General features: G+C 44.6%; 1 long non-coding RNA gene across 1 annotated transcript in view; it reads left to right on the top strand.

Moving 5' to 3' along the window:
• Window positions 1-13,061, top strand: part of LOC128331722 (uncharacterized) — a 104,144-nt gene extending 91,083 nt beyond the window's left edge. Inside the window, exon 3 of the long non-coding RNA XR_008310411.1 lies at window positions 12,941-13,061. This is a non-coding gene — a long non-coding RNA (uncharacterized LOC128331722). The remainder of the gene's footprint in view (window positions 1-12,940) is intronic.
• The last annotated feature ends 11,727 nt before the right edge of the window (window positions 13,062-24,788 follow it).

Raw genomic sequence — 24,788 nt, 5'->3', positions numbered from 1 at the left:
CAACTCCAAATGACAAACACATTTGCGACGTAGACTAATAACTCTTAGATTTCTGTACATTGCTGAGATCCCCTGATATAGTCAACAGACTAAAATGTTTAACCCGCCACCATTAAAAATGTTTTAGCTGTGTCCTTTCTGTCTCAAAACACTTGGACTTTATCATCTGTGGCCTCTAAACCAGCCAAGACAGATGTTTTTGGAGACAACCTAACCCACCAAGGTGCTATCAAAGAGGAGAGCTTTTGTTGTAATATATGTATGCTATGACGTGAAGAAACACAGGTCAAAATCCACAGGCACTGCTTTTAGAGAAGCTTATTGGAGATTAAGTTAGTCATTCGCCCTTCACCTTTAGTCACTATCCATTGCTTATGAGCTCCTGCACTTCAGATGGTGGCATTTGCCTGCTTTCTCTCTAGATGCTTTAATTATGAGGAGTATGACTTTGTCTGAGCCATCTCTAATTCAACAGACACTAAGGGGAAAAGTCAAGTGACCACATGTTCTTTTAAAATCAGAGACACTCCAGCAAGGACAATCTGTACATCGAAGCAGGCTTTCATTTACACACCCAATGTGGATGCAGATGTGAATTTGAATCTGCGCTGATGCTCATTGAAGCCCTATTGGTTGTCTTTCACAGGAGCATAGCCAGGGGAGAGGGGGCTTGTGTGTGCCTCTCTCCCTGGTGCCCCCACAGAGTGAGGGGAAGAAAATAGAGAGGCGGGAGCTGGAAGCCCCTCAGGAGCTGGGGTCCTTGGGTTCTTTGAACTCATCTGCTCAATTATAGCTACACCCCTGGTCTTTCAACAGAGAGAGATGTGCATCTCTAGCCTAGGCCCTTAGTTGTTTGTGAGCAGCTGCATAAAAGTAGAGCAAGATGAGGACCATTCTGTTCTGGCCCCCAGGGAGTTCTGTCTCAAGCTCAAGGTGGCCTGAGTGTGAGAGGGCAGGACAGTTCACAGCACTACGCTCTCCCTCCCCCTCCCTCCCTCTCTCTCTGGCTCACTCTCCCCGTCCCCATCCTGTGGTGCTTGTCAGCAGCCTGGCTTGACCGAGTCCCGTCACCAGCCTTCAAACTCATCCTTGGCCTTAGACAGAACTTGGCAAACCATTTAAATCTCACAAGAGTTCTGTCACGCATTGCAAGACTTCATGTGTCCCCCATGACTTGTCCCCCTAGCTAAGCAGGGTCTGTCCTGGTTGCATACGAATGGGAGACTTGATGTGTGACCACAGTAAGATATTCCCCTCAGGGGATGGAGCCGCTCTGAGAAGAGCAAAAAGGTTTCAAGTTCCCTCCCTGGCTTCTCCAAGATAGGGCTGAGAGAGACTCCTACCTGCAACCTTGGAGAAGCTGCTGTCAGTCTGTGTAGACAATACTGAGCTAGATGGACCAATGGTCTGACTCAGTATATAGCAGCTCCCTATGTTCCTCCCTATGTGCCTGAGGAGTAGTGGCTGGATCAAGGAGGGCAGAAGTCGTGGGTGTGCACTCTGCAGAAAGAGCTCCTTAGGGAACCAGCTTGTTCTCCTGAAGCCAAGATGGCTGACCTTGAGAGGCAGAGAGGTATGTGGATGAGAACCTCAAGGATGTGATCGAGGCATCCCACTCCAGGCTGACAGCTGCTCTGCTGTCATGGAGAATGATGATCTCAGGGAAGGAGGACATCAGTATAAGGAAGAAGGGGATGCTCTCTTAGAAGGGACCCCTTCCTCTGGTGATATGCCCATATCCTCTTGCACAGAGGATACTCCTCTGGGGGCTGTGGACCTCCTAGTATGGGTGATTCTATACTTAGGGGCATGGATGGATTTGTGACCTGTGTGTATAGCATGGTGACTTGCCTGCCTGGTGTGAAGGCTGTGGAGGTCATGCAGTGTCTAGATAGACTGTTAGTGTTAGACAGTGCTAAGGAAGTTTCAGCTGTCATGGTGCATGTTGCGACACCTACAATGTTGGGAAATGTAGTCAGTAGGGGTGTGCAGAACTGGTTCGAATTAAACCAGGTTGGATTTGAACTGGCCTGATTTGACCAGCTCAAACTCGAAATGAACCAGCCTCAAAAAACATGCAGCCAGTCTGAGTTCAAACTGAACTAGGCCTGATGCATTGCCGATCAGTTTGGTGTAGTTTGGTATCTCTAAGCAGATGGCAAAGCCTCTGCTTTGCATGTAGAAGGACCCAGGTTCATTCCCGGACTCCTGCCTCAAAGCTTGGAGAGCCACTGCCAGTCAGTGTAAACAATATGGAGTGTCAGTATTTACCCAAATTTTATACAACTTTGAATTCAAGATGACCCCTTGAAAAAGTAGAGGTTAAATACAGGTTATACCTGCACTTACTCAAAAGGAACAGGGCTCTGAATATATGTAAACTGCCCTGAGCCATTTTTGGAAGGGCAGTATAGAAATCAGATCAGATAGATAGATAGATAGATAGATAGATAGATAGATAGATAGATAGATAGATAGATAGATAGATATGATTTCTAATATCAAAACATGGGGAAAAACTTCATCTTGGATTCAGGTAAATGCAGTACAAGGACCAGTGATTTGACTCACTATAAGACAGCTTCCTGGTTCCTGTGACCAAAATACCTCTACAGCTGTCACGGGCCATCTTAAATTTGCCATCCTCCTGCCCTTTCATCATTTGAGATGTTCCCATCTCCTCTCTTATTGCCACTACCACCAAGCGGTTGGTTGTGCTCACATGAGCAGGTGCGTTGCCTCTGCGAGATCCCTGTGCTCACAGTCATGTGACTGGGCAAAAAGACCCTAAGGACAGTTGTCAGCAAAGACTGACAAAGTTCATCCTCTGAGAGAGAAAGGAAATGCATGTACATGTTAGAACTTTGGCACTTTGTTCAGCAGCAGCACAAGTAGCCGCTTGTGATAAGGGCGGGGAAGGTGTGTAAGCGACAACTGGCCTTCATCTAAATAAATAAATAAATAAATCTGGAAGGCTGCTCTCTCTTGCTTTGCTGTAGAACCATGTGTCACAGTGACCATGACATTTCTAAGAACTGCTGCCAAGGCATCTGGGAAAAGGCCCATAGAGTTTGTCCTATTCATATTTAATCCCCCTGTGATAAAGTTGGCATCTCAAAGCCGGACTGAGAGGGGCGGGAGCAGAAAAGGTGGGAACCTAGATCCTATTTTTGAGAAGGATTCTGTTAAACCTAAACCAGGAAATTGTTAGCAAGGAAGTTGTGCTCCTTCCAAGGTGCAGACATTGTGAAAAGCTGTTTGGGAGGCAGAGGCAGGTCGAGTTACTGTGCAGCTGTACTCAGACAAATAGTGGGCCATCCCTGCTTGTGTCTTATGCTGAGCCCGGGGTAGCCCAAGGCATTGCAGCCCTGGAGCTGAGGTAGAAAAGGTTGCCTTCTCCCTGAACCAGCCCCATTTCAAAGTAACCCTTGAAAGTTTTGAAACTGCATGGGAGGAGGAAGGGTTGCCAGCAACCTCCTCTTCTCTCATCATGCTTCTTGTAAGCTTTGTAAGTATGAGGAGAGGTGCTCCTTCCATCATTTGCAAAGGCCAGATCAGTCCCATTGAGCTGCTCTGATGGTGATGGTGGGAGACATCTTGCTGCCTGCTAGTGCCCCAATACTCTGCCACCTGATGGCACTGATTCACCTTGCCTTGTGAAATGGCTGCCCCGTGTTGCGTAGCATAACAATAGCATATTAAGGATGTGATCTTCTGACACTGCAGACCAGGCACCCACCACAGGGAATTCTCAGAGGGCTCAGTTGAACCCTGTTCCCCCCTCTCTGCACATGGACATATGTGCAGGCAGCAAGATGTCAGAGGGAATGAGAGGTCTATGCATGCCTACCATGCTTTGCAAGCCACTCTTGTGATCATTGATAGCTTGCATTGGGCATAGGGGAAGTGCTGGATGGGATATAGGAAATGTGACCCCAACATCCTATGCCACTGCTGTACATATGCCCCTATGTACATCGAGGTGGTGTAGGGAAAACAAAGGCTCCATCAGAATCCTCTACACTGTGCCTCCAGTGTGAGTTATATAATGGGGTGGTGAAGGTGGACTGTGTCCCTTATGATGAAGGGTTGACCTAGGATGTTTTGGATGTTTCATGTTTTAGTGCCTGCTTCCTCTTCCCTCTCTCCTGTTACAGCTCTGGGCATAGGCAGGTGGTGGAGGAAAATTGAGTTCTTGACTACATTCTATGGTAATAACACCAAGCCAATGAGCTGCTAAGATACCCCTGTATACCTCCTCCCAAAGTGCAAGAAATGTCTCTCCGTAAGACAATTTCATTGCTAGTGCAGGTGCCTCTGAAATATGAACATATAAGGTAGTTGCCTAGTTTGCCTCTGTGGCTGAGTTAGCCCTGTTTGGAGGAGATGAAGGCCTTGGGAAATATGCCCCCACAAATGAGCTTGATATATTTTCTTCCTTGAGGCTATCGTCTTGGGAATATGCTTTTCTAAGGCCATTCTCTGGTCATTCCTATTGACCAAGAAACTTTTCCTGGTACAATATTTTATAACCAAAAAAAAAAATCCCTGTGACATGTCTCGGAGACTTTCCAGGCATAGGTTGAAGTGCTGTGATGTCAGTTGTTCATCTATGCTAACTTTAAGGTAATATGGGAGAGTTGGAGGTCAGAAGGCATGAGGAGAGGACATGAGGAACATGAGATGGAACTGGGAGACTTGACACAAATCTCTATTTGAAGATCCATTTTGCTTGCTTTACAGTGAAAGCAAGGACAACTTCATCCTTCAAAATCCCCCCTCCTGCACAGATTGCTTTGTTGTGGGTGTCTTTGGATCTAAATTTAATCATGAAGCCAGTTGAAATACCAGGATGAGTCCAGGGAATGATTTCCAGCTGTAATCGTCCTCCCACACTTCTGCTCAATCTGTGCACGTTCCAAATCTGATGGCGGGAGCAGAAGTGCTCTTTGAAGTGAGGTTGGAATACCAAAGGCAGAGGAAAGAAGATGTGCTGGAAATTAATGAGCACACACACACACACGAGTTGATAGAGGTGATAAAATTTCTCCTATTCAGATCAGTTGATAGGATGCAAGAATTATATTTTCCCTTTTTGTTTTTGGGTTTGGCGGGGGAGGGCGGCGCAATAAAATGGTCTAATTGATTGATTTCCATTCTGGCCTGGTTCAGACAACTATCTAGATTAGATTGGGGCTGGTCACCCTGAAGCTCTCCAGCTGTTGATGGACTACAACACTCAACATCCCAATAAACTGCTGCAGGAGATGATGGGAGTTGTAATCTGACAACAGCTGGAGAGCCTGACAACAGCTGGAGAGTGGCCACCACTGGTTTATATTAACCCACGGCAAACTCATGTCCTCTCTCTCCCCTTTTCTCCTTCTTTGTGCATAAAGGGGGAAGGTTGAAAGCTCTAACTTTTACTTTTGAAAAAAAAGCAGTTTTCCATTATGCCCAAACTGGTTTGTTCTAACCGTGGTTAGTTAACAAGGCAGGTTCTTTGAAACATTTGATCCTGGTTTGTTTGAACTGACCACAGTTACGGGTGGGGGGGAACAGTTTCCTAAGTTTAGACATCACAGGAAACTGTGGTTTAGTCAAACCCTAAAGTTAAAACTTCAAATCTACACCTGCTTGTGCGCAGAGTGGGGAGAGGGAGTGTGTGAGCCTTAGGTTTTCTGTAGCTAATTAATGACAGTCCAAAACATGGGGGCTATTCTCACAATTAACAAAAATCGGGCTAGAAGAGCCTAGCCCGATTTTTGTCAATCGTAAGAACCACCGGGCTTGCTTGCTAACCCGCTCAAGTAGCCCGCCCCTTAGCCCAGGTTTGCGGAGCGAGTGCTCTGCAAACCAGGGCTATCTGCTCGTGAGTAGCCACGGCTGCACGGCGCAGCTACTCATGAGTAGACCCCTGACTGGGAGGTGAAAAGCCACCTCCCGGCTCCGGGGGTCTCCCCAGTATGCCCTGCGTTCTTGCGCAGGGCATACTGGGGCTCCCAGGGGGCGTGCGGCCTCCGCTCCTCCCAGCCCCTGCTGGCTCCGTCATGGAGCCAGCAACCGTGTGGGTGGCCGATCCGGCCACCCAGAGCTCCCTGCACGATCGTCTACGGAGAGAGTGGGCTTAGCCCGCTTTCCCCGCAGTTTTGCAAAAAGCGGGTCTCACGGATCGTGAGACCCACCTCATGGTTTCGATTAATACCCAGAATAGACCACAGTTTCTTGATTTATTTCAGCAAGTTTTTACTGAATAGGAGTGTGCCTTTGTCCCTCGCCATGCTGCATGGCAAGCTAATATTTGAAATGGAGGGAAATTTACAATGCAGCTTGAGATACAGCAGGAAGTACAGCAATCCAAAGAAACACCAACCATAGATTTCACTGAGCAAGCACAAGCCCACTGTGGGCCTAAGCAAGTCTTTGGATTGTGGTCTTTGTTTACAAGAATGCTACGCTGTTAAGAAATAAGGGTGTTCAAGGTATGATAGCACACTGAGCTTTTTTTTAAAAAAGCAGCTAGTGGTGTAGCCCCCAATGGACAAGGGTGAGGGGCCATGCATCCCCTATTCCTAGTGATGGCCATGGCCATCAGCGTGTCTCTGACATGGGTGTAGTGGGCATGGCTAGTGCAGGCAAGTAGATGTCTGTCCCTGGGCCATTGCCAAGAACACAACGCCCCTGGAAAATGCAGTACCAGGAATTAATTGTTTGATACTAATCATAACTTGTAAGAGTTAAACATTGTTCAATCTGATCATCTTTGAAGGGTTCCCCTCCAATATAACAAGAGCTCAATTTGCATCTAAAATAAATGTGTCAAATCTCCTAGTCACAAACCCCGAACCCTTAATTATTCTCTTATGCTCCCCCCTTCCTTCCTCCCTTCCTCCCTTCCTTCGTTCCTTTCTCTTTAGTTTTGGACTGAAATTAATGGCCAGTGTCCAGACGAAATTATTCCCGAGAAGTCTTGGTGAAATGGATTAGTCCTGTAGAGTAATTCCTGAGTAGTACGATTGAGTACCTTAGTCTGGATGTTGCTTAATCTTGTTTGGTTTGGTTCAGTTCAGTTCTTGCTCTTGTGAGCATGAATAAAATGATGAAAGGCAAACCTTTAATGAACATTTGTGTTCCATTCACATCCATCCTCCCTTTATTCCTGAGAATTGCTGGGTGGTCACCTTGATTTGTTAAGCTGCCATCTGATTTGTTGCTCCATTGACTTTCATTGCTTTATTTCATTCATTCACTGCACTTAAGATCGCACAGCCCCAGTCTAATCTATGTGTAAGCATGGGACTTAATTTTAGTTCACTTTGGCTTCTTAAACAGCACTCTGAGTGGCTTGTGGAAATGCAATCTAGAATACTCTTTCCATTGCAATGGCTGCTTTATTATTGATGGAACATAGGAAGCTGACTTCATATTCTCATTCAGACTACGAGTGCACCCACTTTAGGATTCCCTTCTCCAACTAGCAATGGCTCTCCAGGGACTCAGGCAGAGGTCGCTCCCATCACCTGCTACATGGCCATTTTATTAACTGGAGGTGACAGGAATGGAACCTGTGGAATTATGCATGCAGAGCATGTGCTTTGCCACTGAAGTGGGGACATCCCCATTGAGTGAGAGAATACAAATCTGGCAATAGGTTGCATGAGTGCAGTGGCTGTATCCATTAAAAGAATGATGATTCCCACAATCTACTGGGTGGGATCCTAAAGACTTCGAAGGGCGGGGGAGTATTTTTTTTAAATGGAAGCTGCAACAAGAGACAAGTGGCCAGGTGGTTAGCAGCAGTCTCCATAAGAGAACTAGGGGTGTGCAATTCAGATTTTCTGTGTTTCAATTTGTATCCAAATCGAAACAGCCCCGATTCAATTTGGATCTGAATCTAACACATCCAAATCACCCCAGATTCGATTCGGATCTGAACTGCCACTGATTCGATTTGAATCAATTCAGGTTTTCGATCTGTCCTATTAAACCTTAATAGGACAGATCCGCAACCCGAATCAATTTGAATCGAATCAGCCGCAATTCAATTTGTACCCGAATCTAGCCAATGGACCACAGGGGTGATTCGTTTTGTCTCCAAATCACCCGAATCAGCTAGATTCGGGTACAAATCGATTTGTATCCGAATCAATTTGCACATCCCTAAAGAGAACATTGTGCTGCTGTCCACAGTTTCAGTTAAGGGAGGAGAACAGGGAGAGGACAAGAGAAGGCTGGGAAAGGATAGAGGAAGGCAGGAGAAGGGAAGGAGATGAGAAGAGGGCAACTGGGGGAAGGGTCTGCTATAATGTCAGAGAAATAGCGGCTCCATTCCACTTCAGCTCCAACAGTTTTAGGGAGGACATGTTGACCCTCCTGACAATTTATCTGTCAGGTTGAATTGGATTGGAATAGATCCAGCATTTTTTTTTAACCATGCAAAGGTCTAGTAGACAGTACTGAGCTACATGAACCAATGATCTGACTTGGTACATGTGTGTGTGCAGGGTGTGTGTCTCTGTGTGTATTAGGACTGTGCATATTCATAAAATTTAGATTTGGATTTGACCCAATCCAACCTTTTGACAATTTTGGATTTAGATTCAATGAGCTGTGGCAATGTTGGACATCAAATCAGATTTGTAATCTGAATCTGAATTTTGACTTAAACCAAGGTTTCCCCCCAAAGCGGTCAATGGGGATGTTAAAAATATCACCAAAAATCACTGTTTGCTCCTACATCATTTAAGCTTGCCACATGTGAGGGGAAGGAGGTCAGTGTCCCGGGTAGTGAATTTGAAAAGAAGTAATCAATTCCCTGAGTTCTGGTGAATTTTTGAAATTTTTGTAAAAATGGATAAAATAAGTGAAATCTGGCTTGTTTCAAGCCATAACTTTAAAAAGGTTCTGAAACCGAAGATACTCCTTGGACATCCCTCCCTCCCTTCCTTTTCATTTCAGTGATTACAACAGTGCATATACCATAATCAAGGATAGCAATTATATTTGTAAGTATAACTGGAAAAGAACAGAAATAAAGTGTGTGTGGGGGGGGGGAGATCCCTTAATCATAAGGCAGCACCATTTTGGAAGTCTGTTTCCCCCTTGCTGATTGGTTTTCTGGCATTGGCTTCTGGTTGGCTTGTGATATGAGGGTTTGGGGTAAAGGTTAAGATTTTGTTTAAAATTACCTGCTTTAGCCCATTTCGGACTTGAGCCAGCTTGGCTCTAAGGCTCACCCCTTGAGTTGCACAGGGGTGGGGAGGGCTCGGTATGGTGATGAGCCAAGCTGAGCCCCCTGCTTGCGAACTGGCTTGAGGGCCATGTAAAGGGAATTCTGGCAATGATTCCCCTTTGCAAGTAACGGGGTGTAGTGGAGGGCAAGGAAAATGTTTTCCCCTTTAATCTTTAAGAACATGCCACTGCGTGGCGAGATGAGGCGGCAGTGGCCGCTGCGTGGATTATGGCAAGGGCTGTGGTGGGAGGTGAGGGGAAAGTTCACCCTTTCATCTTTAAAAATATGCCACTGCGTGGTGGGATGGGGCAGCAGCCACTGAGTGGAGGGCAGTGAGGGTCATAGTGGGGGGGGGGCGCTAGGGGAAAGCCCCTCTTTTACCTCCTAAAGCTGCTGTGCGGCAGGATGGGGTTGGCAGCAGCTACAGCAGCTGTGAGATGGAGGTGCGAGATGGAGGTGCGAGATGGAGATGGCAAGTGCTTCTTCCAGCTCCCCTCCTGCCTCCCGAATGGAGCGCGGGCCGGTCTGCTGGTTCTGGAGGCAGGAGGGGAGCTGGAAGGTGCTCTCACTGCCCCCATTCCGCGGCACAGCTGCTTTAAGAGATAAAAGGGGAGCTTTTCCCTCGCTGGCCTCCTCACTGCTGCCCCCATCCCACCATGCAGCAGTGTAATTTTAAAGATTAAAGGGGGAGCTTCCACTCCCCCCCCCATAACCCTCACTGCCCTTCCCTCAGTGGCCGCCCCTGCCCCCATCCCACCACAGAGCGGAAAGTTCTTAAAAATTAAAGGGGGGACTTTTCCTTCGCACCCCCCACTGCAGTCCTTTATGTGTAAAGGGGACTCTTTACCCATAATTGTTCCCTATGGCCGAAACACTCGAAACATTTCAGGTTTTGTTTTGTTGAAACAACATGGTCGGCTGCTGTTTTGATTAAACATTTCAGCTTTCTGATTTTTGTTTTGAGCTCAAAACAAAATGCAAAATCCATTTTGTGCACATCCCTAATTCTTACTAATGACAAAAACAGAAACATTCAAAGTACTTTCACTTTTACAGAATGCGTTCTTCTGCAATGGGGAAGACAAAAATTAATATAAAATCAAATGTCCTTTTCCTTCCACATGCGGGTGGAATGATGGTTCTAGGGAGAGCTTCAGATCCAGAACGTTCTGAAACGTTCTGTCTTGAAACAAGCCAATTTTAGACCTTTTCCCCATTTCTACTTATATTATCAAAAACCTTCCCCCAAAATCAGAGGAGTTACCCATAGACTTGCTCCCAGGGAATTGGTGGGGACCCCAAGCTACATTTTAGGCTTGTGTGTGGGAATTAGCTACCTTGGAATGGAGCAGTTCCACCTTCAGAATAAATTTGTTCAGAGCTTTGGTTGCAGAAAGAACTGAATGGAGAGGTTAAAGTTCATAATAAAATTGGGTTTATTGAAGGGCTTTTAGAGGTACTAAAATTATTTAGAGAATTACAATTATTTAGAGAAAATAATAGTTAGTGAGCAACAATAAACTAGCAAAACTAGCAAGACCAACAAGTGACAAAATACTATGTTACAGCTCACAAAGAGGCAATTTGGCTTGAGTTTCTAAATTTGAGTTCACTCAAGGCTGACCAGAGAGAAATGTGATAGTTTTGGATTTTAGGAGAAATGAGGAAAAAGGGAAGAAGAGTTTTGACAATAGGGGTTATATACTACCTTGTTCCTCCCCAAAGGAATGCTGTCAAGCCTTGCAGTTCGGTCATTAGTGAGAGGCTTCTTTCTTCTGAGGCAGGCAGGAAAGCAGGGAGGTGAGAGTGGGAACCTGGGGACCAGGCAGAGGTCCTTCAGCCAGGCTAAATAAAAAAAATAAACCAAAATCCTGCAGCCAGGAGTGCTGCACAGACTGGGTTAGGAATAGGGCTAGTCTGCAAGTGAAAAGTAAAGCAGGAGTGAGAGTCAAGGTAGGGTAGAATGAAGGGGAAAGATGGTGGATCCAAGCAAGAACCACCTGGTGAATCTGAGGTAGAGCCACGAGAGAGACACAGAACCCAAGATGCACAAGTGACCCAAGAGATACATGGATTGATGGTGTCTTTGTTTCTTATATTAAGATTCTTGCCTGAGGGCAATATGCTGATCACACCTTGCAAAGGTGGACAAAAGGTACAAAGAACAGGATGCAACATTGTTCCTTTCAAAAGTGAGGAGTGGACTTCTTCTTGAACAAAGGCTAGGGAAGGTCTGAAAAGACCAGTGTAGGGAGAGGCAAAATGAATGCATAAGAGTTTATCTCTCGTGTCTTTTTAGACTATCTGGGAGTAGCTAAAATGTAAACAAGCTAGCTTCCTGTGCCCTGAGCCATCCATTAACATACTCATTAGCTGCAGAGATGACCTGTTGCTTTCTTATCATTCCTTCCTGAGGAGGTGCTATATTGACCTGATCCACTGTGCCAACATAGGGAGAATACTTGGCTTATTCTTTCAAGAATAGCTCTTGTATGAATACATTTTTAAGAATAGCTTATGTATGAATACATACATAAATAAGGAAGGGTGTTCCTCGGGGGAGCCCCCAAACAGGCTGTGTGTGTGTGTGTACATACAAATACATACAGAACTGAAGAGTAGACTACCCTCCTTAACTAGGCACAAATTCAAAGATAGAAATGTAATGGTGGAGAGATCCAGGAAGGAGTCCCCATGGGGACCTATGAGGAGAGGTGAGGGAGCAAATCATGCCTGTGCTAGCCCTCTAAAACAGTAGTTAAGAGGAAAATCACAAAAGCTAGTGGGTGATCCCTCCCTGTAATTCAAGCATTGAATTAGTGGTCTCATGGCAGGGGTGAGATGCAAACCAGGGACATCCAGATTCATAGCTCAGTTTCTCAGCTACTGTGCTATACTATACCATACTATACTAGCTCCAAAAGCCACCAAATAAATTCAACATTAAAACAATTAGAGCTTCGGCTACCCCTCTCCCATGCACTTGATTTGGTCAGATATTAGCAATAGCAATAGCACTTACATTTACATACCGCTCTATAGCTGGAAGCTCTCTAAGAGGTTTACAATGATTTAGCATATTGCCCCCCAACATTCTGGGTACTCATTTTACCGACCTCGGAAGGATGGAAGGCTGAGTCAACCTTGAGCCCCTTGGTCAGGATCGAACTTGCAACCTTCTGGTTACAGGGCGGCAGTTTTACCACTGCGCCACCAGGGGATTGAACATCTGATCAATCAGATGTTCTTGCAACAACCTGAAAGTCATAGGAATGTAGGAAGCTGCTCTATAACGAGTCAGACCATTGGTCCATCTAGCTCAGTATCGTCTACACCAGAGAGGTAACCTTGGCTCTCCAGCTCTTGTTGAGCTACAGCTCCCATCATCCCCCAATTAATTGTGACTGAGGATGATGGGAGTAGTAGTTGGAAAATACCAATAACAATTTAAAAGAAATTTTTTAACAAGAGCTGGAGAGCCAAGGTTGCCTACACCTAGTCTACAATGACTGGCAATGGCTCTCCAAGGTGTCAAGTAGGAATCTTTCCCAGCCCTACCTGGAGATGCTGCCAGGGATTGAACCTGGGACATTCTGCATGCAAAGCAGATGATCTGCCTCTGAGCTATGGCCCCATCCCAGTAGCCTGAAGGAATTTTCTAGTCAAATAGTTTTACTAATTGTTTTAAAACTCGCCCTATGTCTGAAGCAATGTCAGGATCCAAAAGAAACCTGGACCCGAGGTCAGCGCATTATTGAACACTAAATGGGGAAGAAGCAGAGAAGGAGAGACCAGCTCATATTTGCATCAGGAATGGCATCTCTATCACAGGCGAGTGACATATATTATGTTGTTATTACTATTACTATTATTTATCTACCGCTATTAAATAACAAAAGTTCTCAAAACAGTTAACATACACAAAGAATAATAAGGGAAAGAATGGTTTCCTGTCCATTCTAAAAAATCATTCTCACAGTCTAAAAATAAACACAAGGTAGACACCAGCAGCAGCCACTGGAGGGATGCTATGCTGGGGTTGGATACGGCCAATTAGGGATGTGCATGAAACATGGATCTGGAATCCAAATTGCACCACTTGCCTTCAAAACTAGGGGATTCCACATCCCTTTTAACAAGGAGAAGAGCAGGTCCATACCTGCTCCTCCAGCACTTGCCACCATTTCCTGAAGCATGGTGCTCTCTCCAGCTATCAGTGTGTGCCAGCTACGCTCTCCTCCAGCTGCCCCTGCATGATGCTGGCATGCACATGGCCTCCATGCAAGCGCAGTGGCCATTTACATGGCCAGCAACCATACTGACCAAGAACATGGCCGATGCACATGCACGGAGGACATGTGCATGCTGGCATTGGACCGGGGCAGCTGGGGTAGATGGCCACCGGCGCATGCTGATAGCGCTTAAGGAAATGGCGGCAAGTCCTGGAGGAGCAGGTATGGACCTGCTCTCCTCCTTGTTAAAGGGGATGTGGAATCTCCCCATTTTAAAGATTCAGATTCTGAATCACATTTCATGCACATCCTTAGGGCCAATTGCTTTCTCCCTGCTTAAAAAAAAGAAAAAAAAAGAATCACCACTTTGAAAGGTACCTCTTTGCCCAATAAGCAGGGCAAATAATATACATGTAATGAATACTTGAATAAATAGTTACACAAGTGATCCACAACCATGGATCACTTCAGGTTTGCATATTTCTCTTGCATGTTTAGATCTTCACATAAGTATGCCAAATGTGCAGAGTTGGAGCACGCAGGAGTCACATATCCCTAATTTCTTCTTCCTTCCTCCCACTTTCACTTATGACTCTGTTTCTTCCATATCCTGACACCTCTCATGAAGGCTCTGCATGATTGCCCTCCTTCAAGATGTGATGTGATGTAGATTAAGCAGAATTTGGGAGTCTGGAGCAACCTGCATAGTGACAACTTTGAATATAAACAGGGCTTCTTGATGTTGCCAAGTTGATCAGTAGATGGAAGGGAAGGGAAGGGAAGAGAAAGGAAGGAAGGAAGGAAGGAAGAGAGAGAGAGAGAGAGAGCCCTGTGAGTTTGTCTGGAAAAGGAAAATGTGGCAGAGTGGTTAACTTGAGTAATCCGTCTTATTTTATCTCTTTTTCTTATTTATTTCCTGGCAGGCATCAACACTCATGGGAGAACATTCCTTACGTGTAATAAAACTGAGATTACTTTCATGTAGCTTTTGATTGCTAGGGCTTTCCCCCACACCACCACTGAAAGGAACCTACTTCTACAACCTTTACAATAAGGATCATGGAGTAAACCATTTGGGCTTAGCTCCCTGATTTGTAGTAAATATTTTAGTGCCCTGTATTTTTTTTTTTTTTTTGAAGAGGTAATGCACAAAGATTAGTTTTTATTGTTATAGGTATGTAATCACAGAGAGGTTTTTTATATTTTAAAAAATTCCTGTTCCACACTAGTAAGACTAACCAAAAAGGAAGCTATATTTTTTATATTATACTACCAAAATATAACAATGCTGACTGACAGCCAGGCTAAATTGTTCCTGTGTAGTAGTCCTACTGGAAGTAAGTAGTCCTGTGGAGTAACACCTAAGTAGTACCATTCAGCAGACATCCAGACTAGACCAAAGAATACAGACAGACCTAACCAGATCCATCCATGGAACGCTCCTCTTCAGAGCCATCTGAAACCCTGGAGAGCTGTTGTCAATCAGAGTAGACAATACCGGGCTAGATGGATCAATGGTCTGACTTGGTACAAGGCAGCTTCGTATATACTAACATCTGAAAAGAGATTCCAACATACTTCATTGCCTTACATACTGAAACCATCTATGATCCCTTAAATAATCTTCTTCCCCTTTTCAAAAATAGGGCGTATATGCAAAATATAGTTGTGAGTCAGAGATCAAAGACAGAAGCAGTTAGCTGTACATTTGAGAGGAAACAATTTCATCAGCAATGTAGAATTCCAGCTACACAATTTCCAGTTTTCTACAAAGTGATTAGGATTGCTGGCCTATTAATGAATTGGGTCTCCATTTTAGACTGCAACTCCCACTATTCCTGACTATTGACCACGGTGGCTGGGATGAGGGGAATTGTCCAGTGATAGCTGGTGGGCCAGAGTTGTGCAGCACTGCTTTAGATCTATGGTCATCGTCTCTGTTTTGAGGTCTGTTGGTGGAAACAGGAGTAGACAACTCTGGCATTCCAGCTATTGTTGAACTACAACTCCCATTATCCTCAGCCACAATTTAGCGGCTGAAGTGCCAAAGTTGCCTACCCCTGGTTAAGACAGTGGATGTCTCTCACCCATCTCCCCATTTCATTGCAGTCTTGGGTGAGACACAAGATGATAACAGTCCAAAATGGAGACCCAATTCATTAACAGGCCAGCAATCCTAATCACTTTGCAGAAAACTGGTAATCGGCCCCTTCGCTCTACAATAAACATATAAGGCAGGCATTCATGTGGAGGTCCACATGTGTGGATTTGGAGGTCTTTTCCCTCAGTAAAGGTCTTTTCCCTTGGTCTTTTCCCTCAGTAAAGGGAAGGGAAACCTTGCACATATTTGGCTTACATGGGTATGGCGCTCTACATAAAGTTCTCCATTCACACATTGCTATCTACGCATGCTGGAGGCACTTCATCACCACACCAGAAAGCCAAGTTGAAAGAGCTGGGCCTTAGGGATTAAAAAGCGGGGAAGTGATCTTATGATTTCTATTTCTTCCTCACAATTTCTCCTGTCACTGTGCCAGGGAAAACTCAAAGATGAGTGGGAGGCATGGTGCCCCAGTTGGGAGGACTTCCCCAGAGCAGGAAACCTTGGGAGACATCTGAAACCATAGATCAAAATATCTGGACGTTTGGGTCAGTTAACTGAGAGGACGGACGGCATGTTTATATTTCATCTCTAATATTTATCTCAGCTCCAGCTGGAAGCCTCACAAAGGGTGCTTTCTCTAGAAGGTTTTCATTATAGCCTAGCTTTGGCGAAGTTAAACTACAGCAAGAACAACCATGCTCTATTTTAGTCCTCCTCCTTCTCTGCTTCCAGCAAAAACTAAGAGTAATTGATTTGGGTTCACATTAAGTTTAGGGTGAAGTTTAGGTCAGCTCTTCTTTCACCTAGTTGCTTGTTACTTTCCCATGCCCAGTTCTAAAAGGGATAAAAAGCTCTCCCCCGCCCTTTTAATTAAAAGGATGGTCAAATAGAGGTGATTGCCAGGAGAACATTATAAAAAAAATTTTTCTCCCTGTCCATGCTTTATTGTCCCCATCATCCTGGATTTTTAAAATGTCCCCAGGCCAAAGTGCTGATTTAACTGGGATGCTTTCAGAATGATCCTTATCTTTTCACCAGATTTTGGAGTTCTGAATTACCTGGTCTTGTATCTGCCATTGGACTAGAGACATGAAGGCCTGGTGGGGAAAAACTGGAAAAATTAATTTCCCCACCCAAAATGAAAAAAATGAGAACATTTTTTTGTTCAGGGTGTGTGTCTGTGTGTGTGTGTGTGTGTGTGTGTGTCCCCAGGCCTTCGCACCCCTGCATTAAAATGATGCCTTAGAATCCTCCACAGTTCCACTTTTTATTTGTAGTTTTTGCAGAGCCTGGTCCATTGCTTACACAGTTTGCTAAAGCATTCAGTTGCTTCTGTGGAAGTGCTGTTGTTCCTCTAAGAGCAGGGGTGTCCAGCTGTGAGCCTCTAGCTGTTTCTGGCCTACAACTCCCATCATCTCTAGAGGTCAAGCTCCAAATCCCTGCATTGTTTGAGCCAAGTCAAATTATGACCGGAAACAGGGCCCTCTTCACTGGTAGCTCCCCACATTTGGATCCCCCTTGAAAACACTTCACCTGTTGTCATCTCTGTATTCCTTTTGGCACCAGATGAAAACTTTTTTATTTGCCCAAGTCTTTTAGCATAGAGGTAGACTGGTTTTAAGTTTCTAGTAACTACCTTTTTTGTTGTTGTTGTTTTTTGGCCAGGGTCTTGGAAGCTACCAGCCACAAATAGCAACCTGGGGAGGCAGAGCCAGTCGCAAAATAACAGCTCATACCAAAATTTATGTCAAAAAGAATAAAATATTTTAACATCAAACCCCCTGAATTCCAGGTCAGGAGGGGAGCAGAGAAGCAAGGGCCAAAGCCTGGAGAGATAATAAGCCCAAGAGCTATCTGTAGCTCCAGAGCTAATCTCTGTTTTAGATCATCTGATTTCTATGTTGAAGTTTTATATGCCTTTATTTAGCTTTTTATATCTGATACGTTTTACTGTTTAGCGGAATTATGTTTTTGATTCCACACCACTGTGAGAGTTTCGCCAAAGAGCAGCTAATCAGTGCTAGAAATATAAATGAATGGATAGATGGATGGATGGATGGATGAATAAATAAGATGGCCTTTCCCCACAAGTGAAACAATTCCTGGGTGAACTTGAGGGTTTTAGCCAGGAGGCCACAATCCAGCAGACTAAGCCATTCTTCCTGGACATCATGACAGGAAGGGGTGTAATAATCACCCCTCCACACTGCCTTCATAGCTAGCATTCTGCCATGTCTCTTTAATAAAGCTGTGGCCTGTTTAATACCATCTCTTGGTGTCTGTCTCTTTCTTCCCTTCCCCCTGCAACTAGCAATCTGCTGATTTACTAGACATGATGAATTGCACATGTTGAAAATAAATGGCACTTGACAAAAGATTGCTGGATCAGTATGCTGCTCTGCCAGTCACGGTGTGAGTTATACTGTTCCAGAGATAATGGTTAAATCCAAAGTGGAGGGGGAGAAATATTAATCCAAAGGTACAAATGTTGTAAGCTCAGAAACCTTTCAAACCTGCCCTTAACAGCACATTTTAGTTCACAATCTGGGAATAGCAACATGCTCTATTTGCTTCATTTCCATTGTAAATTTGATAGACGGATGGTTAGTATTTAAAAATTCTGAAAAGGTGTTTGGAGCATCTGTGCTATCTTGAACTGCAGCCAACACATTACCATATAGCCTCGCATCCACAATCTCTGTCTTGGCTCAGATTCCAGTACAGATCTCCCTTCCTCTCTCTCTCTCCCTCTCCACCCCCACCCCTCTGTCTTTCCTCCCAAAAGAAGATATGATGTGCAGTAAAAACCAGCCATAAATTCAATTTTGTGATTGTAGTGTCAGAAGATAGAGAAGAGGGTAAATAACATCTCAGGCTGTTTTTGCATGAATTGGTATCCATTTGGACGTGTACAATTCAGATTAGCTCAGGTGCAGCTTCCAGAATTGGAAGGACCACACTGTTACTTAACTATGTTCAGTTCCAAAATCTTTGGGGCCAGCTCAGTATTTTATTGCTTTATTATATTTATTGATTTAATATATTTAGAATCTGCCTTTCCGCATCAGAGAAGGGCTATTGCTTTTGCATCCTGTTTATGGGGATCTGGCTGGCTGGACTTGATGGACCTTGATGATCCAGCAGGGGTCTTCTTCAGGTGGCTAAGAAAATAAAAGATAAGAATAAAGCAATAAAATAAAACCAAGCAAAATAAAAACAAGCAGGAGATTAAGATTGCATTAAAACACCATTAAAGCACTAAAAGCAGCATTAGGCAGACAAAAAACTGCATGATTTCTCAACTGAAAAGCCTGGGCAAATCACATCATTTTCACTGGGTACTTTGAAACAAAAGGAGGATATGTATGGAAATAACAGCATAATCAGTTACTCTATTAAATTATTGCTTGCCATGCTTCAACACCTATTGACTGGCTTCTTCTGCATCCAGGATGAAGGAAACTCTATTATAAGCAGCATCAGGGCTATAAGGGCAGTATAAAAATACGTTAAATAAATAAATAAATAAATAAATAAATAAATAAATAAATATTATCCCCAGAATGTAAAAATGTTTGTAATGCAGAATAAAGCACAAGATATATTCAGATCCACCACCACCACCAACATACACTGTGTTTCACAGTTGCTTACAAGGAGATGGTCCTGTGGTAGTAAGCATGAATTGTTCCCTTTGCTAGGCAGGGTCTACCTTGGTTTGCATTTGGATGGGAGACTACAGTACATGTGAGTGCTACAAGGTATTTCCCTTAGGGGATGGGGTCATAACTCAGTGGTAAAGCATCTGCATGCTTGCATGCAGAAGGTCCCAGCTGTACTTCCTGGCATCTCCAGATATGGCTACTTAACCAGATAAAGTTACTCCTACCTGTAACCTTGAAGAGCTGCTTCCAGTCAGTGCAGACGATGCTGACCTAAATGGACCAATGATTTGATTTGGTATAAGGCAGCTTCCTATGTTTCTAAGATGTCCAATGAACCTTGGTCATGGCATTGGCCATCCTACACTGGGCCTTTTGAGACAAGGAAGTTCTACCCAACCCACAGTGCATAGTGTTGGCAGAAGTCAACACACATTGGGGGGAAACCGTCGTGACCTGCGAATGAACCAAGGCTTGTTCATTTTCTCTAGGTTCATTTGCAAGTCACAACAGTTTTTCCCAATGTGTGTTGACTTGTGTGAGCAAGGTTGTGTCATCCAAAAAAAATACTGGAGATTTCAGGTGTTTCAAAAATGTGTGAGCAAGTTGGTTATCCAAAAAATACTGGAGATTTCAGATGTTTCATAATCCCGTGGAACATGTAGACTCTGTTAATAAATTGCATCTGGGACAATTCCAGATCATTTGTGATTGTCCATCCAATTTCAGTCTTGGGGAGGCATTCAGTAGAATTAATACGGAGGGACTTGGCAGTTCCACACTCTCCTGCTGCCTCTGTTAACTCAGACAGTTGTTAAACTCATGGAGAGAAGTGATGGAAGAGGCACGTGATAAAATGATGAAAATTTGTGAAAATAGCAGACATGAGAAATAGAGTGTGAACCTGCAGAAAGATACCATTTCAGATTAGATGTCAGCTCTCTGCAACACTCTCTTAAACAAGTAGAATTTGATGGTAAAGTGACAAGATCCTCTGTCTCTCTTTGTAATGAGCAGAGGCGCTCTTACCCCTGGACCTTGGGGTGCTGGCCCATGGCCTCCTAGGTCTGGGGGGGCTCCTGCAGCCATTCTGTGCCGCCCTACCGCTGCTCCTGCGCCCGCTCCAGCGCACCTTAAAAAAAAAGACCAGGGCTGTGCAGCAGTGACACTAGCTGTGGGGAGGGTGGGGAGTGAGGAGGGGAGAGTTCCCTTTTACCAAGATCTTTACCCAGGGGGAGGGTGGAATGGGCCGTGGCGGTGGTGGTTGCAGGGAGGTTGGGCAAACCAGGAGGGGAGGGTTCTTCCTGTTTCTGTCTGGGATGGGAGGAGTTGAGCTCCATCCAGCTCCACTCCCTCCTCCCAAGCGACTGGTGGCCTCTCTGCTTCCTCCACATGGTGGAAGGCTGGAAACGAGCTCTCTGGCCGCATAGTCACTTGGGAGGAGGGAGCAGAGCTGGACGGAGCTCGCTGCTCCCACTCTAGATGGTGACGGGGGAACTCTCCCCTCCTTGACCCCCCAACCCTCCCTGCAACTGCCACCATCATGCTCCATCTCCCCCTCCCCCTGGGTAAATATCTCATTAAAGGGGAACTCTCCACTCCTCGCCCCACCTCCACTCTCCCCACTGCTAGTGATGATTTTTTTTAACAGTGCAAAGGGGGGGACTTTGTCCTTACCCCCCATCACCACCATCGGGGCAGGGAGGGGGCCCTCCAAAGCCCTTCAGTTTCCCAAATGACCTGGGTGCGCCACTAGTAATAAGACTAAATTATGAATACTGTTCAGGTTTCTGATCCATCTGCGGAGAAAGACCCCTATTCACAGATATGGCAGGGGTTTGCAGATCTGCCATGCTGGAAATATACAGCTAATGGAGCAACTTAGGAGGTTCTGACCCCTGCGTGTTGAAGTCATGATAACATTTGGCATTTCCCTCATCCTCTAAATATTTGTTGGAACCAATGCTATCTGTAACTTTAAAATGGAATTAACTGTACACTTCCACCTTTATTCATGTTGACCGCAGGAGAGCAATATGTTAGTTTTGATTGCAGGTCAGAAGGCTTTTCATGTTACTGTCCCCTAAGGCTTGAAAACTGTAATTGTGAAGAAAAGGCCAGGTTTGGTATAACACCTCAACACAATGGTTTTCACAGAGACCTATGAACCAATCATCCATAAAGAAATCTTTCCAATGATTTTCATCTGTATGAATGACTGAAGTATACCTCTGGAGGAAAATGTTACATGTTGCCTGACTGCAACCCAGAGATTGTTCCCTGTACCTTTAAAAACTTGGATCCTTGGTTGCTGTGAAGGAAGCTCCATGTTACAACATCCCCATAAAGCAGTGATCTTCACTCTTTTTCAAACAGGGGCCACCTTGGCAAAAAACAAACAAACAAAATGAGCGAGCGAGCCATTTCCTACTGTACTGACCTTAGTGTCCTGTACTTTTCTTAGCAGTGGGGAGGCTAAGAAAGATAGAGCCCTTTATCCAGAAGGAAAAGGCACTGGAGGAAAGCACTGGGAAGGGCTATTCTTCCCATCACTTTGTGCATACCTTGCAAGATGACACAGGGGCTCAAGAGGGCTCCGTTTCCCTTAAAGGACCCCCTGGCACTGGACAATGTGCAGCACGGCAGGGTGAGAATGGTCACTTCTGCATGGCTCCAAGGGGACTGTGCAGAGTACTCCGCTTTGGCCAAAGCTTGACACAGGCCCAATAAACAATGAGTCAGGGAGCTGAATTTAGGGCTGATGGGGGCTGACACTGGGCCTTGCAATGAAGAACACTGCCATAAACTCTATGGAGTGGCGATTTATTTATTTATCATATTTTTATACCGTCTGATATATACATCTCTAGGCGGTGTACAAAATTTAAAAATATACAAGTAACAGATTAAAATCCACAAAACACAATAAAAACAATAGCATAAAGCAGTCATTAAAACAAATTATTAAAATTAATTCTTATTAAAAGCCTGTGAGAACTTGAGGGTCTCAAGATCAAAGAGCCTGCAAGTCTTGAGGGTCTTCCTGAAAACAAACAGAAAAGATGATGCTCTTATTTCAGTGGGGAGTATATCCCAAAGTCCCAGGGCAGCTACAGAGAAAGCCTGGTCCCAGGTCACCACCAGACAAGCCGGCAGCAACCATAACCGGACCTCTCCAGAAAATCGTACCAGGTTGCAGGGTTCATAACAAAGAAGGCAGAATTGAGGATTGCAGGGAATGGAATGCAACCAAGGAAGAAACAGAGCATGGCTCACCATGCCTGTTCAGCGTTACATAGTGGCCCATCCAGTAGTTTTGATGACATGTTCATTTGGCTTGATTGTGCAAAAACTGAGAGGGAAAGTCAGTATGTAATGAGCTTTCCATTAACCAAAAATAGTTGGACAAAGCAGCTTTGGGTAAAATTAAAGTTAGGGTAGAACACCTGCCATTTTTGGAACAAAATAGTAGTCTTCGGCCAGATCCGCAAGTAATGCAGAACCACGGGTCCAATGGACCCATGGTTCCACTCTCCCATCCAGATTTGGAGAGTGTGCTCTCTGCAGTCAGCAAGACTGCAGAGAGGAGGGGGAACTGGTTTTGCAGGCTTCTGTCTTCCATGAAGGACAGCCCACACAGCCAATCACTGCTGGAGTTGAGGGATCACCAGTTCCAGGGGATGCGGCCTGTGGTTCTGCATTTGGACAAAAAAGAGGCTGCATCCAACCTCGGGTCACAGTGATGAAAATCACTACAACCCAAGGGTTCAGATCGAAAGCATAAAATCCGAACCTAATGTATGTCACAGTGCAGGACCTCTGTTGCAAACATTCAGACATAACTCTCGCAGAACCTCTGACCTCTTCAGCCATGGTTCTGTATTACATGCAAATGCGGCCTTAATGAGTGGATACTAAATATCTATGTGCAATGTATATATAATATATACCCCTCCATTGTGGAAAAATATAGTATGAGCTCATAATCCACCAAGTAGTCGTTTGGGGGAGAAGAAACTATAGCCTAAGATCACAATCTACCAAGTAGCCATTTTGAAAAAAAAAGTAGCTGAGGTCATAATCTCCACAGAAGTCACATGACTTTACAGCAATCCTGGGAGAGAGTGTGTTCAATTACTGGTTGATGGACAAATTTATTTTTAAAGGTAGTTCTTCTGGTGTGCGCTTTTGTTTCACATGTTACATGAGTTTGCTTCATGTTGCAGACTTTTTTTTGTAAATGATGGCTTAATTTTATGGTAGAAGAGAGCCTTGTTGAAATAACATTCAGTTAACATTTAATTGGCAACACACTCACTGGGATGAAAGTTCTTGCCCGCCTCCTCCTTCCACAAACATAATGGAATGCCGAGATAGGATTAGTTACGAGAGACCGATCGTCCCAAATAAAGCACCGGATGAAATTTCATATGGTGCCTCAACTCCAATTGAATTCCATGTTAAGGGACATTAACTCTGTCATTTTCTCATTTGTTTCAAACACCACACAGACTTCAAGATAGGTGTTTGAATGTGACTGGTCTGGCTGCGGAGGAAAAGAATATCCCAACAGCTTTCATTCCTCATTCTTTTCTCTGGGTATGAATAAAAAGGCATTGCTTAATGTGCCTCTCGCTTTCTTGGGTTAATTAAAGACACATGTTTGCACTCATTCCGCCTTTATTGCCGCCCAATATGTTTTGATAGAATTCCTCTTGTCAGCATAGCAACATTTTTCTCACTCATTAAATACTCTTTGGGGGCTAGCCTGTAAATTATTTCCAAACACTTGTTGAGCAGTGCCTTGTAGTGACTTTTTAATGTGCAATTTGTGCTTTGTTCTCTCTCAGTTTACTAGCAAGATGTCTATCATTATGATGAGTGGTGTGTACGAGTGTGTGTAAGGAGGCAGGGTCCGCGTCTATAATTACACTTTCAGTTTGATCTCCATTAACATCATTCCATGCATGGCAGCAGTGTCCAGATTCTGAAACAGAAGTCTTGTCTCCCTGCAGAATGGGAAAACGTTAATCCTGATCCATACCCTTGGGCAGTGCATATGTTGTCCTGTTCTATCAGCAGTAGTGCCCATTCAAGTGGGGGTGATGGATAAGGATGATTCCAATCCCTACTATCCATCTGGTTGGGGCTATCACCAATTATCTGAAAGGAGATGTGCTTCTTCTGGGATTATTCAAGAAGCTGCACCTCTTTGATAAAAGAGCTGGTCCTGCAGTAGTATAAATTGCAGGGGAGCAACAGCAAGACCTGCTCTTGCCTCTTGCCTGTGGGCTTCCCAGAAACATCTGGTGGGCCACTGTCTGAAACAAAATGCTGGACTAGATAGGCTTTGGGTCTGATTCAGCTGGGCTGTTCTTATGTATTTATAAATTGTCCCCTTTACTAAGCAGGGTCTCCTCCAGTTTACATCTGGATGACGGACTACATGTGAGCACTGTGTGCTGTAAGATATTCCCTAAAGGTAGCTCAATAGCAGAGCAACTGCTTGCATGCAGAAGGTCCCAGGTTCAATCCCCAGCATCTCCACATAGGGCTGG

Source organism: Hemicordylus capensis, chromosome 6 (assembly GCF_027244095.1).
Source record: "Hemicordylus capensis ecotype Gifberg chromosome 6, rHemCap1.1.pri, whole genome shotgun sequence".
Classification (NCBI taxonomy): domain Eukaryota; kingdom Metazoa; phylum Chordata; class Lepidosauria; order Squamata; family Cordylidae; genus Hemicordylus; species Hemicordylus capensis.
The sequence above is the reverse complement of the archived record's forward strand: the minus strand, read 5'-3'. Positions and strand labels throughout refer to the sequence as shown.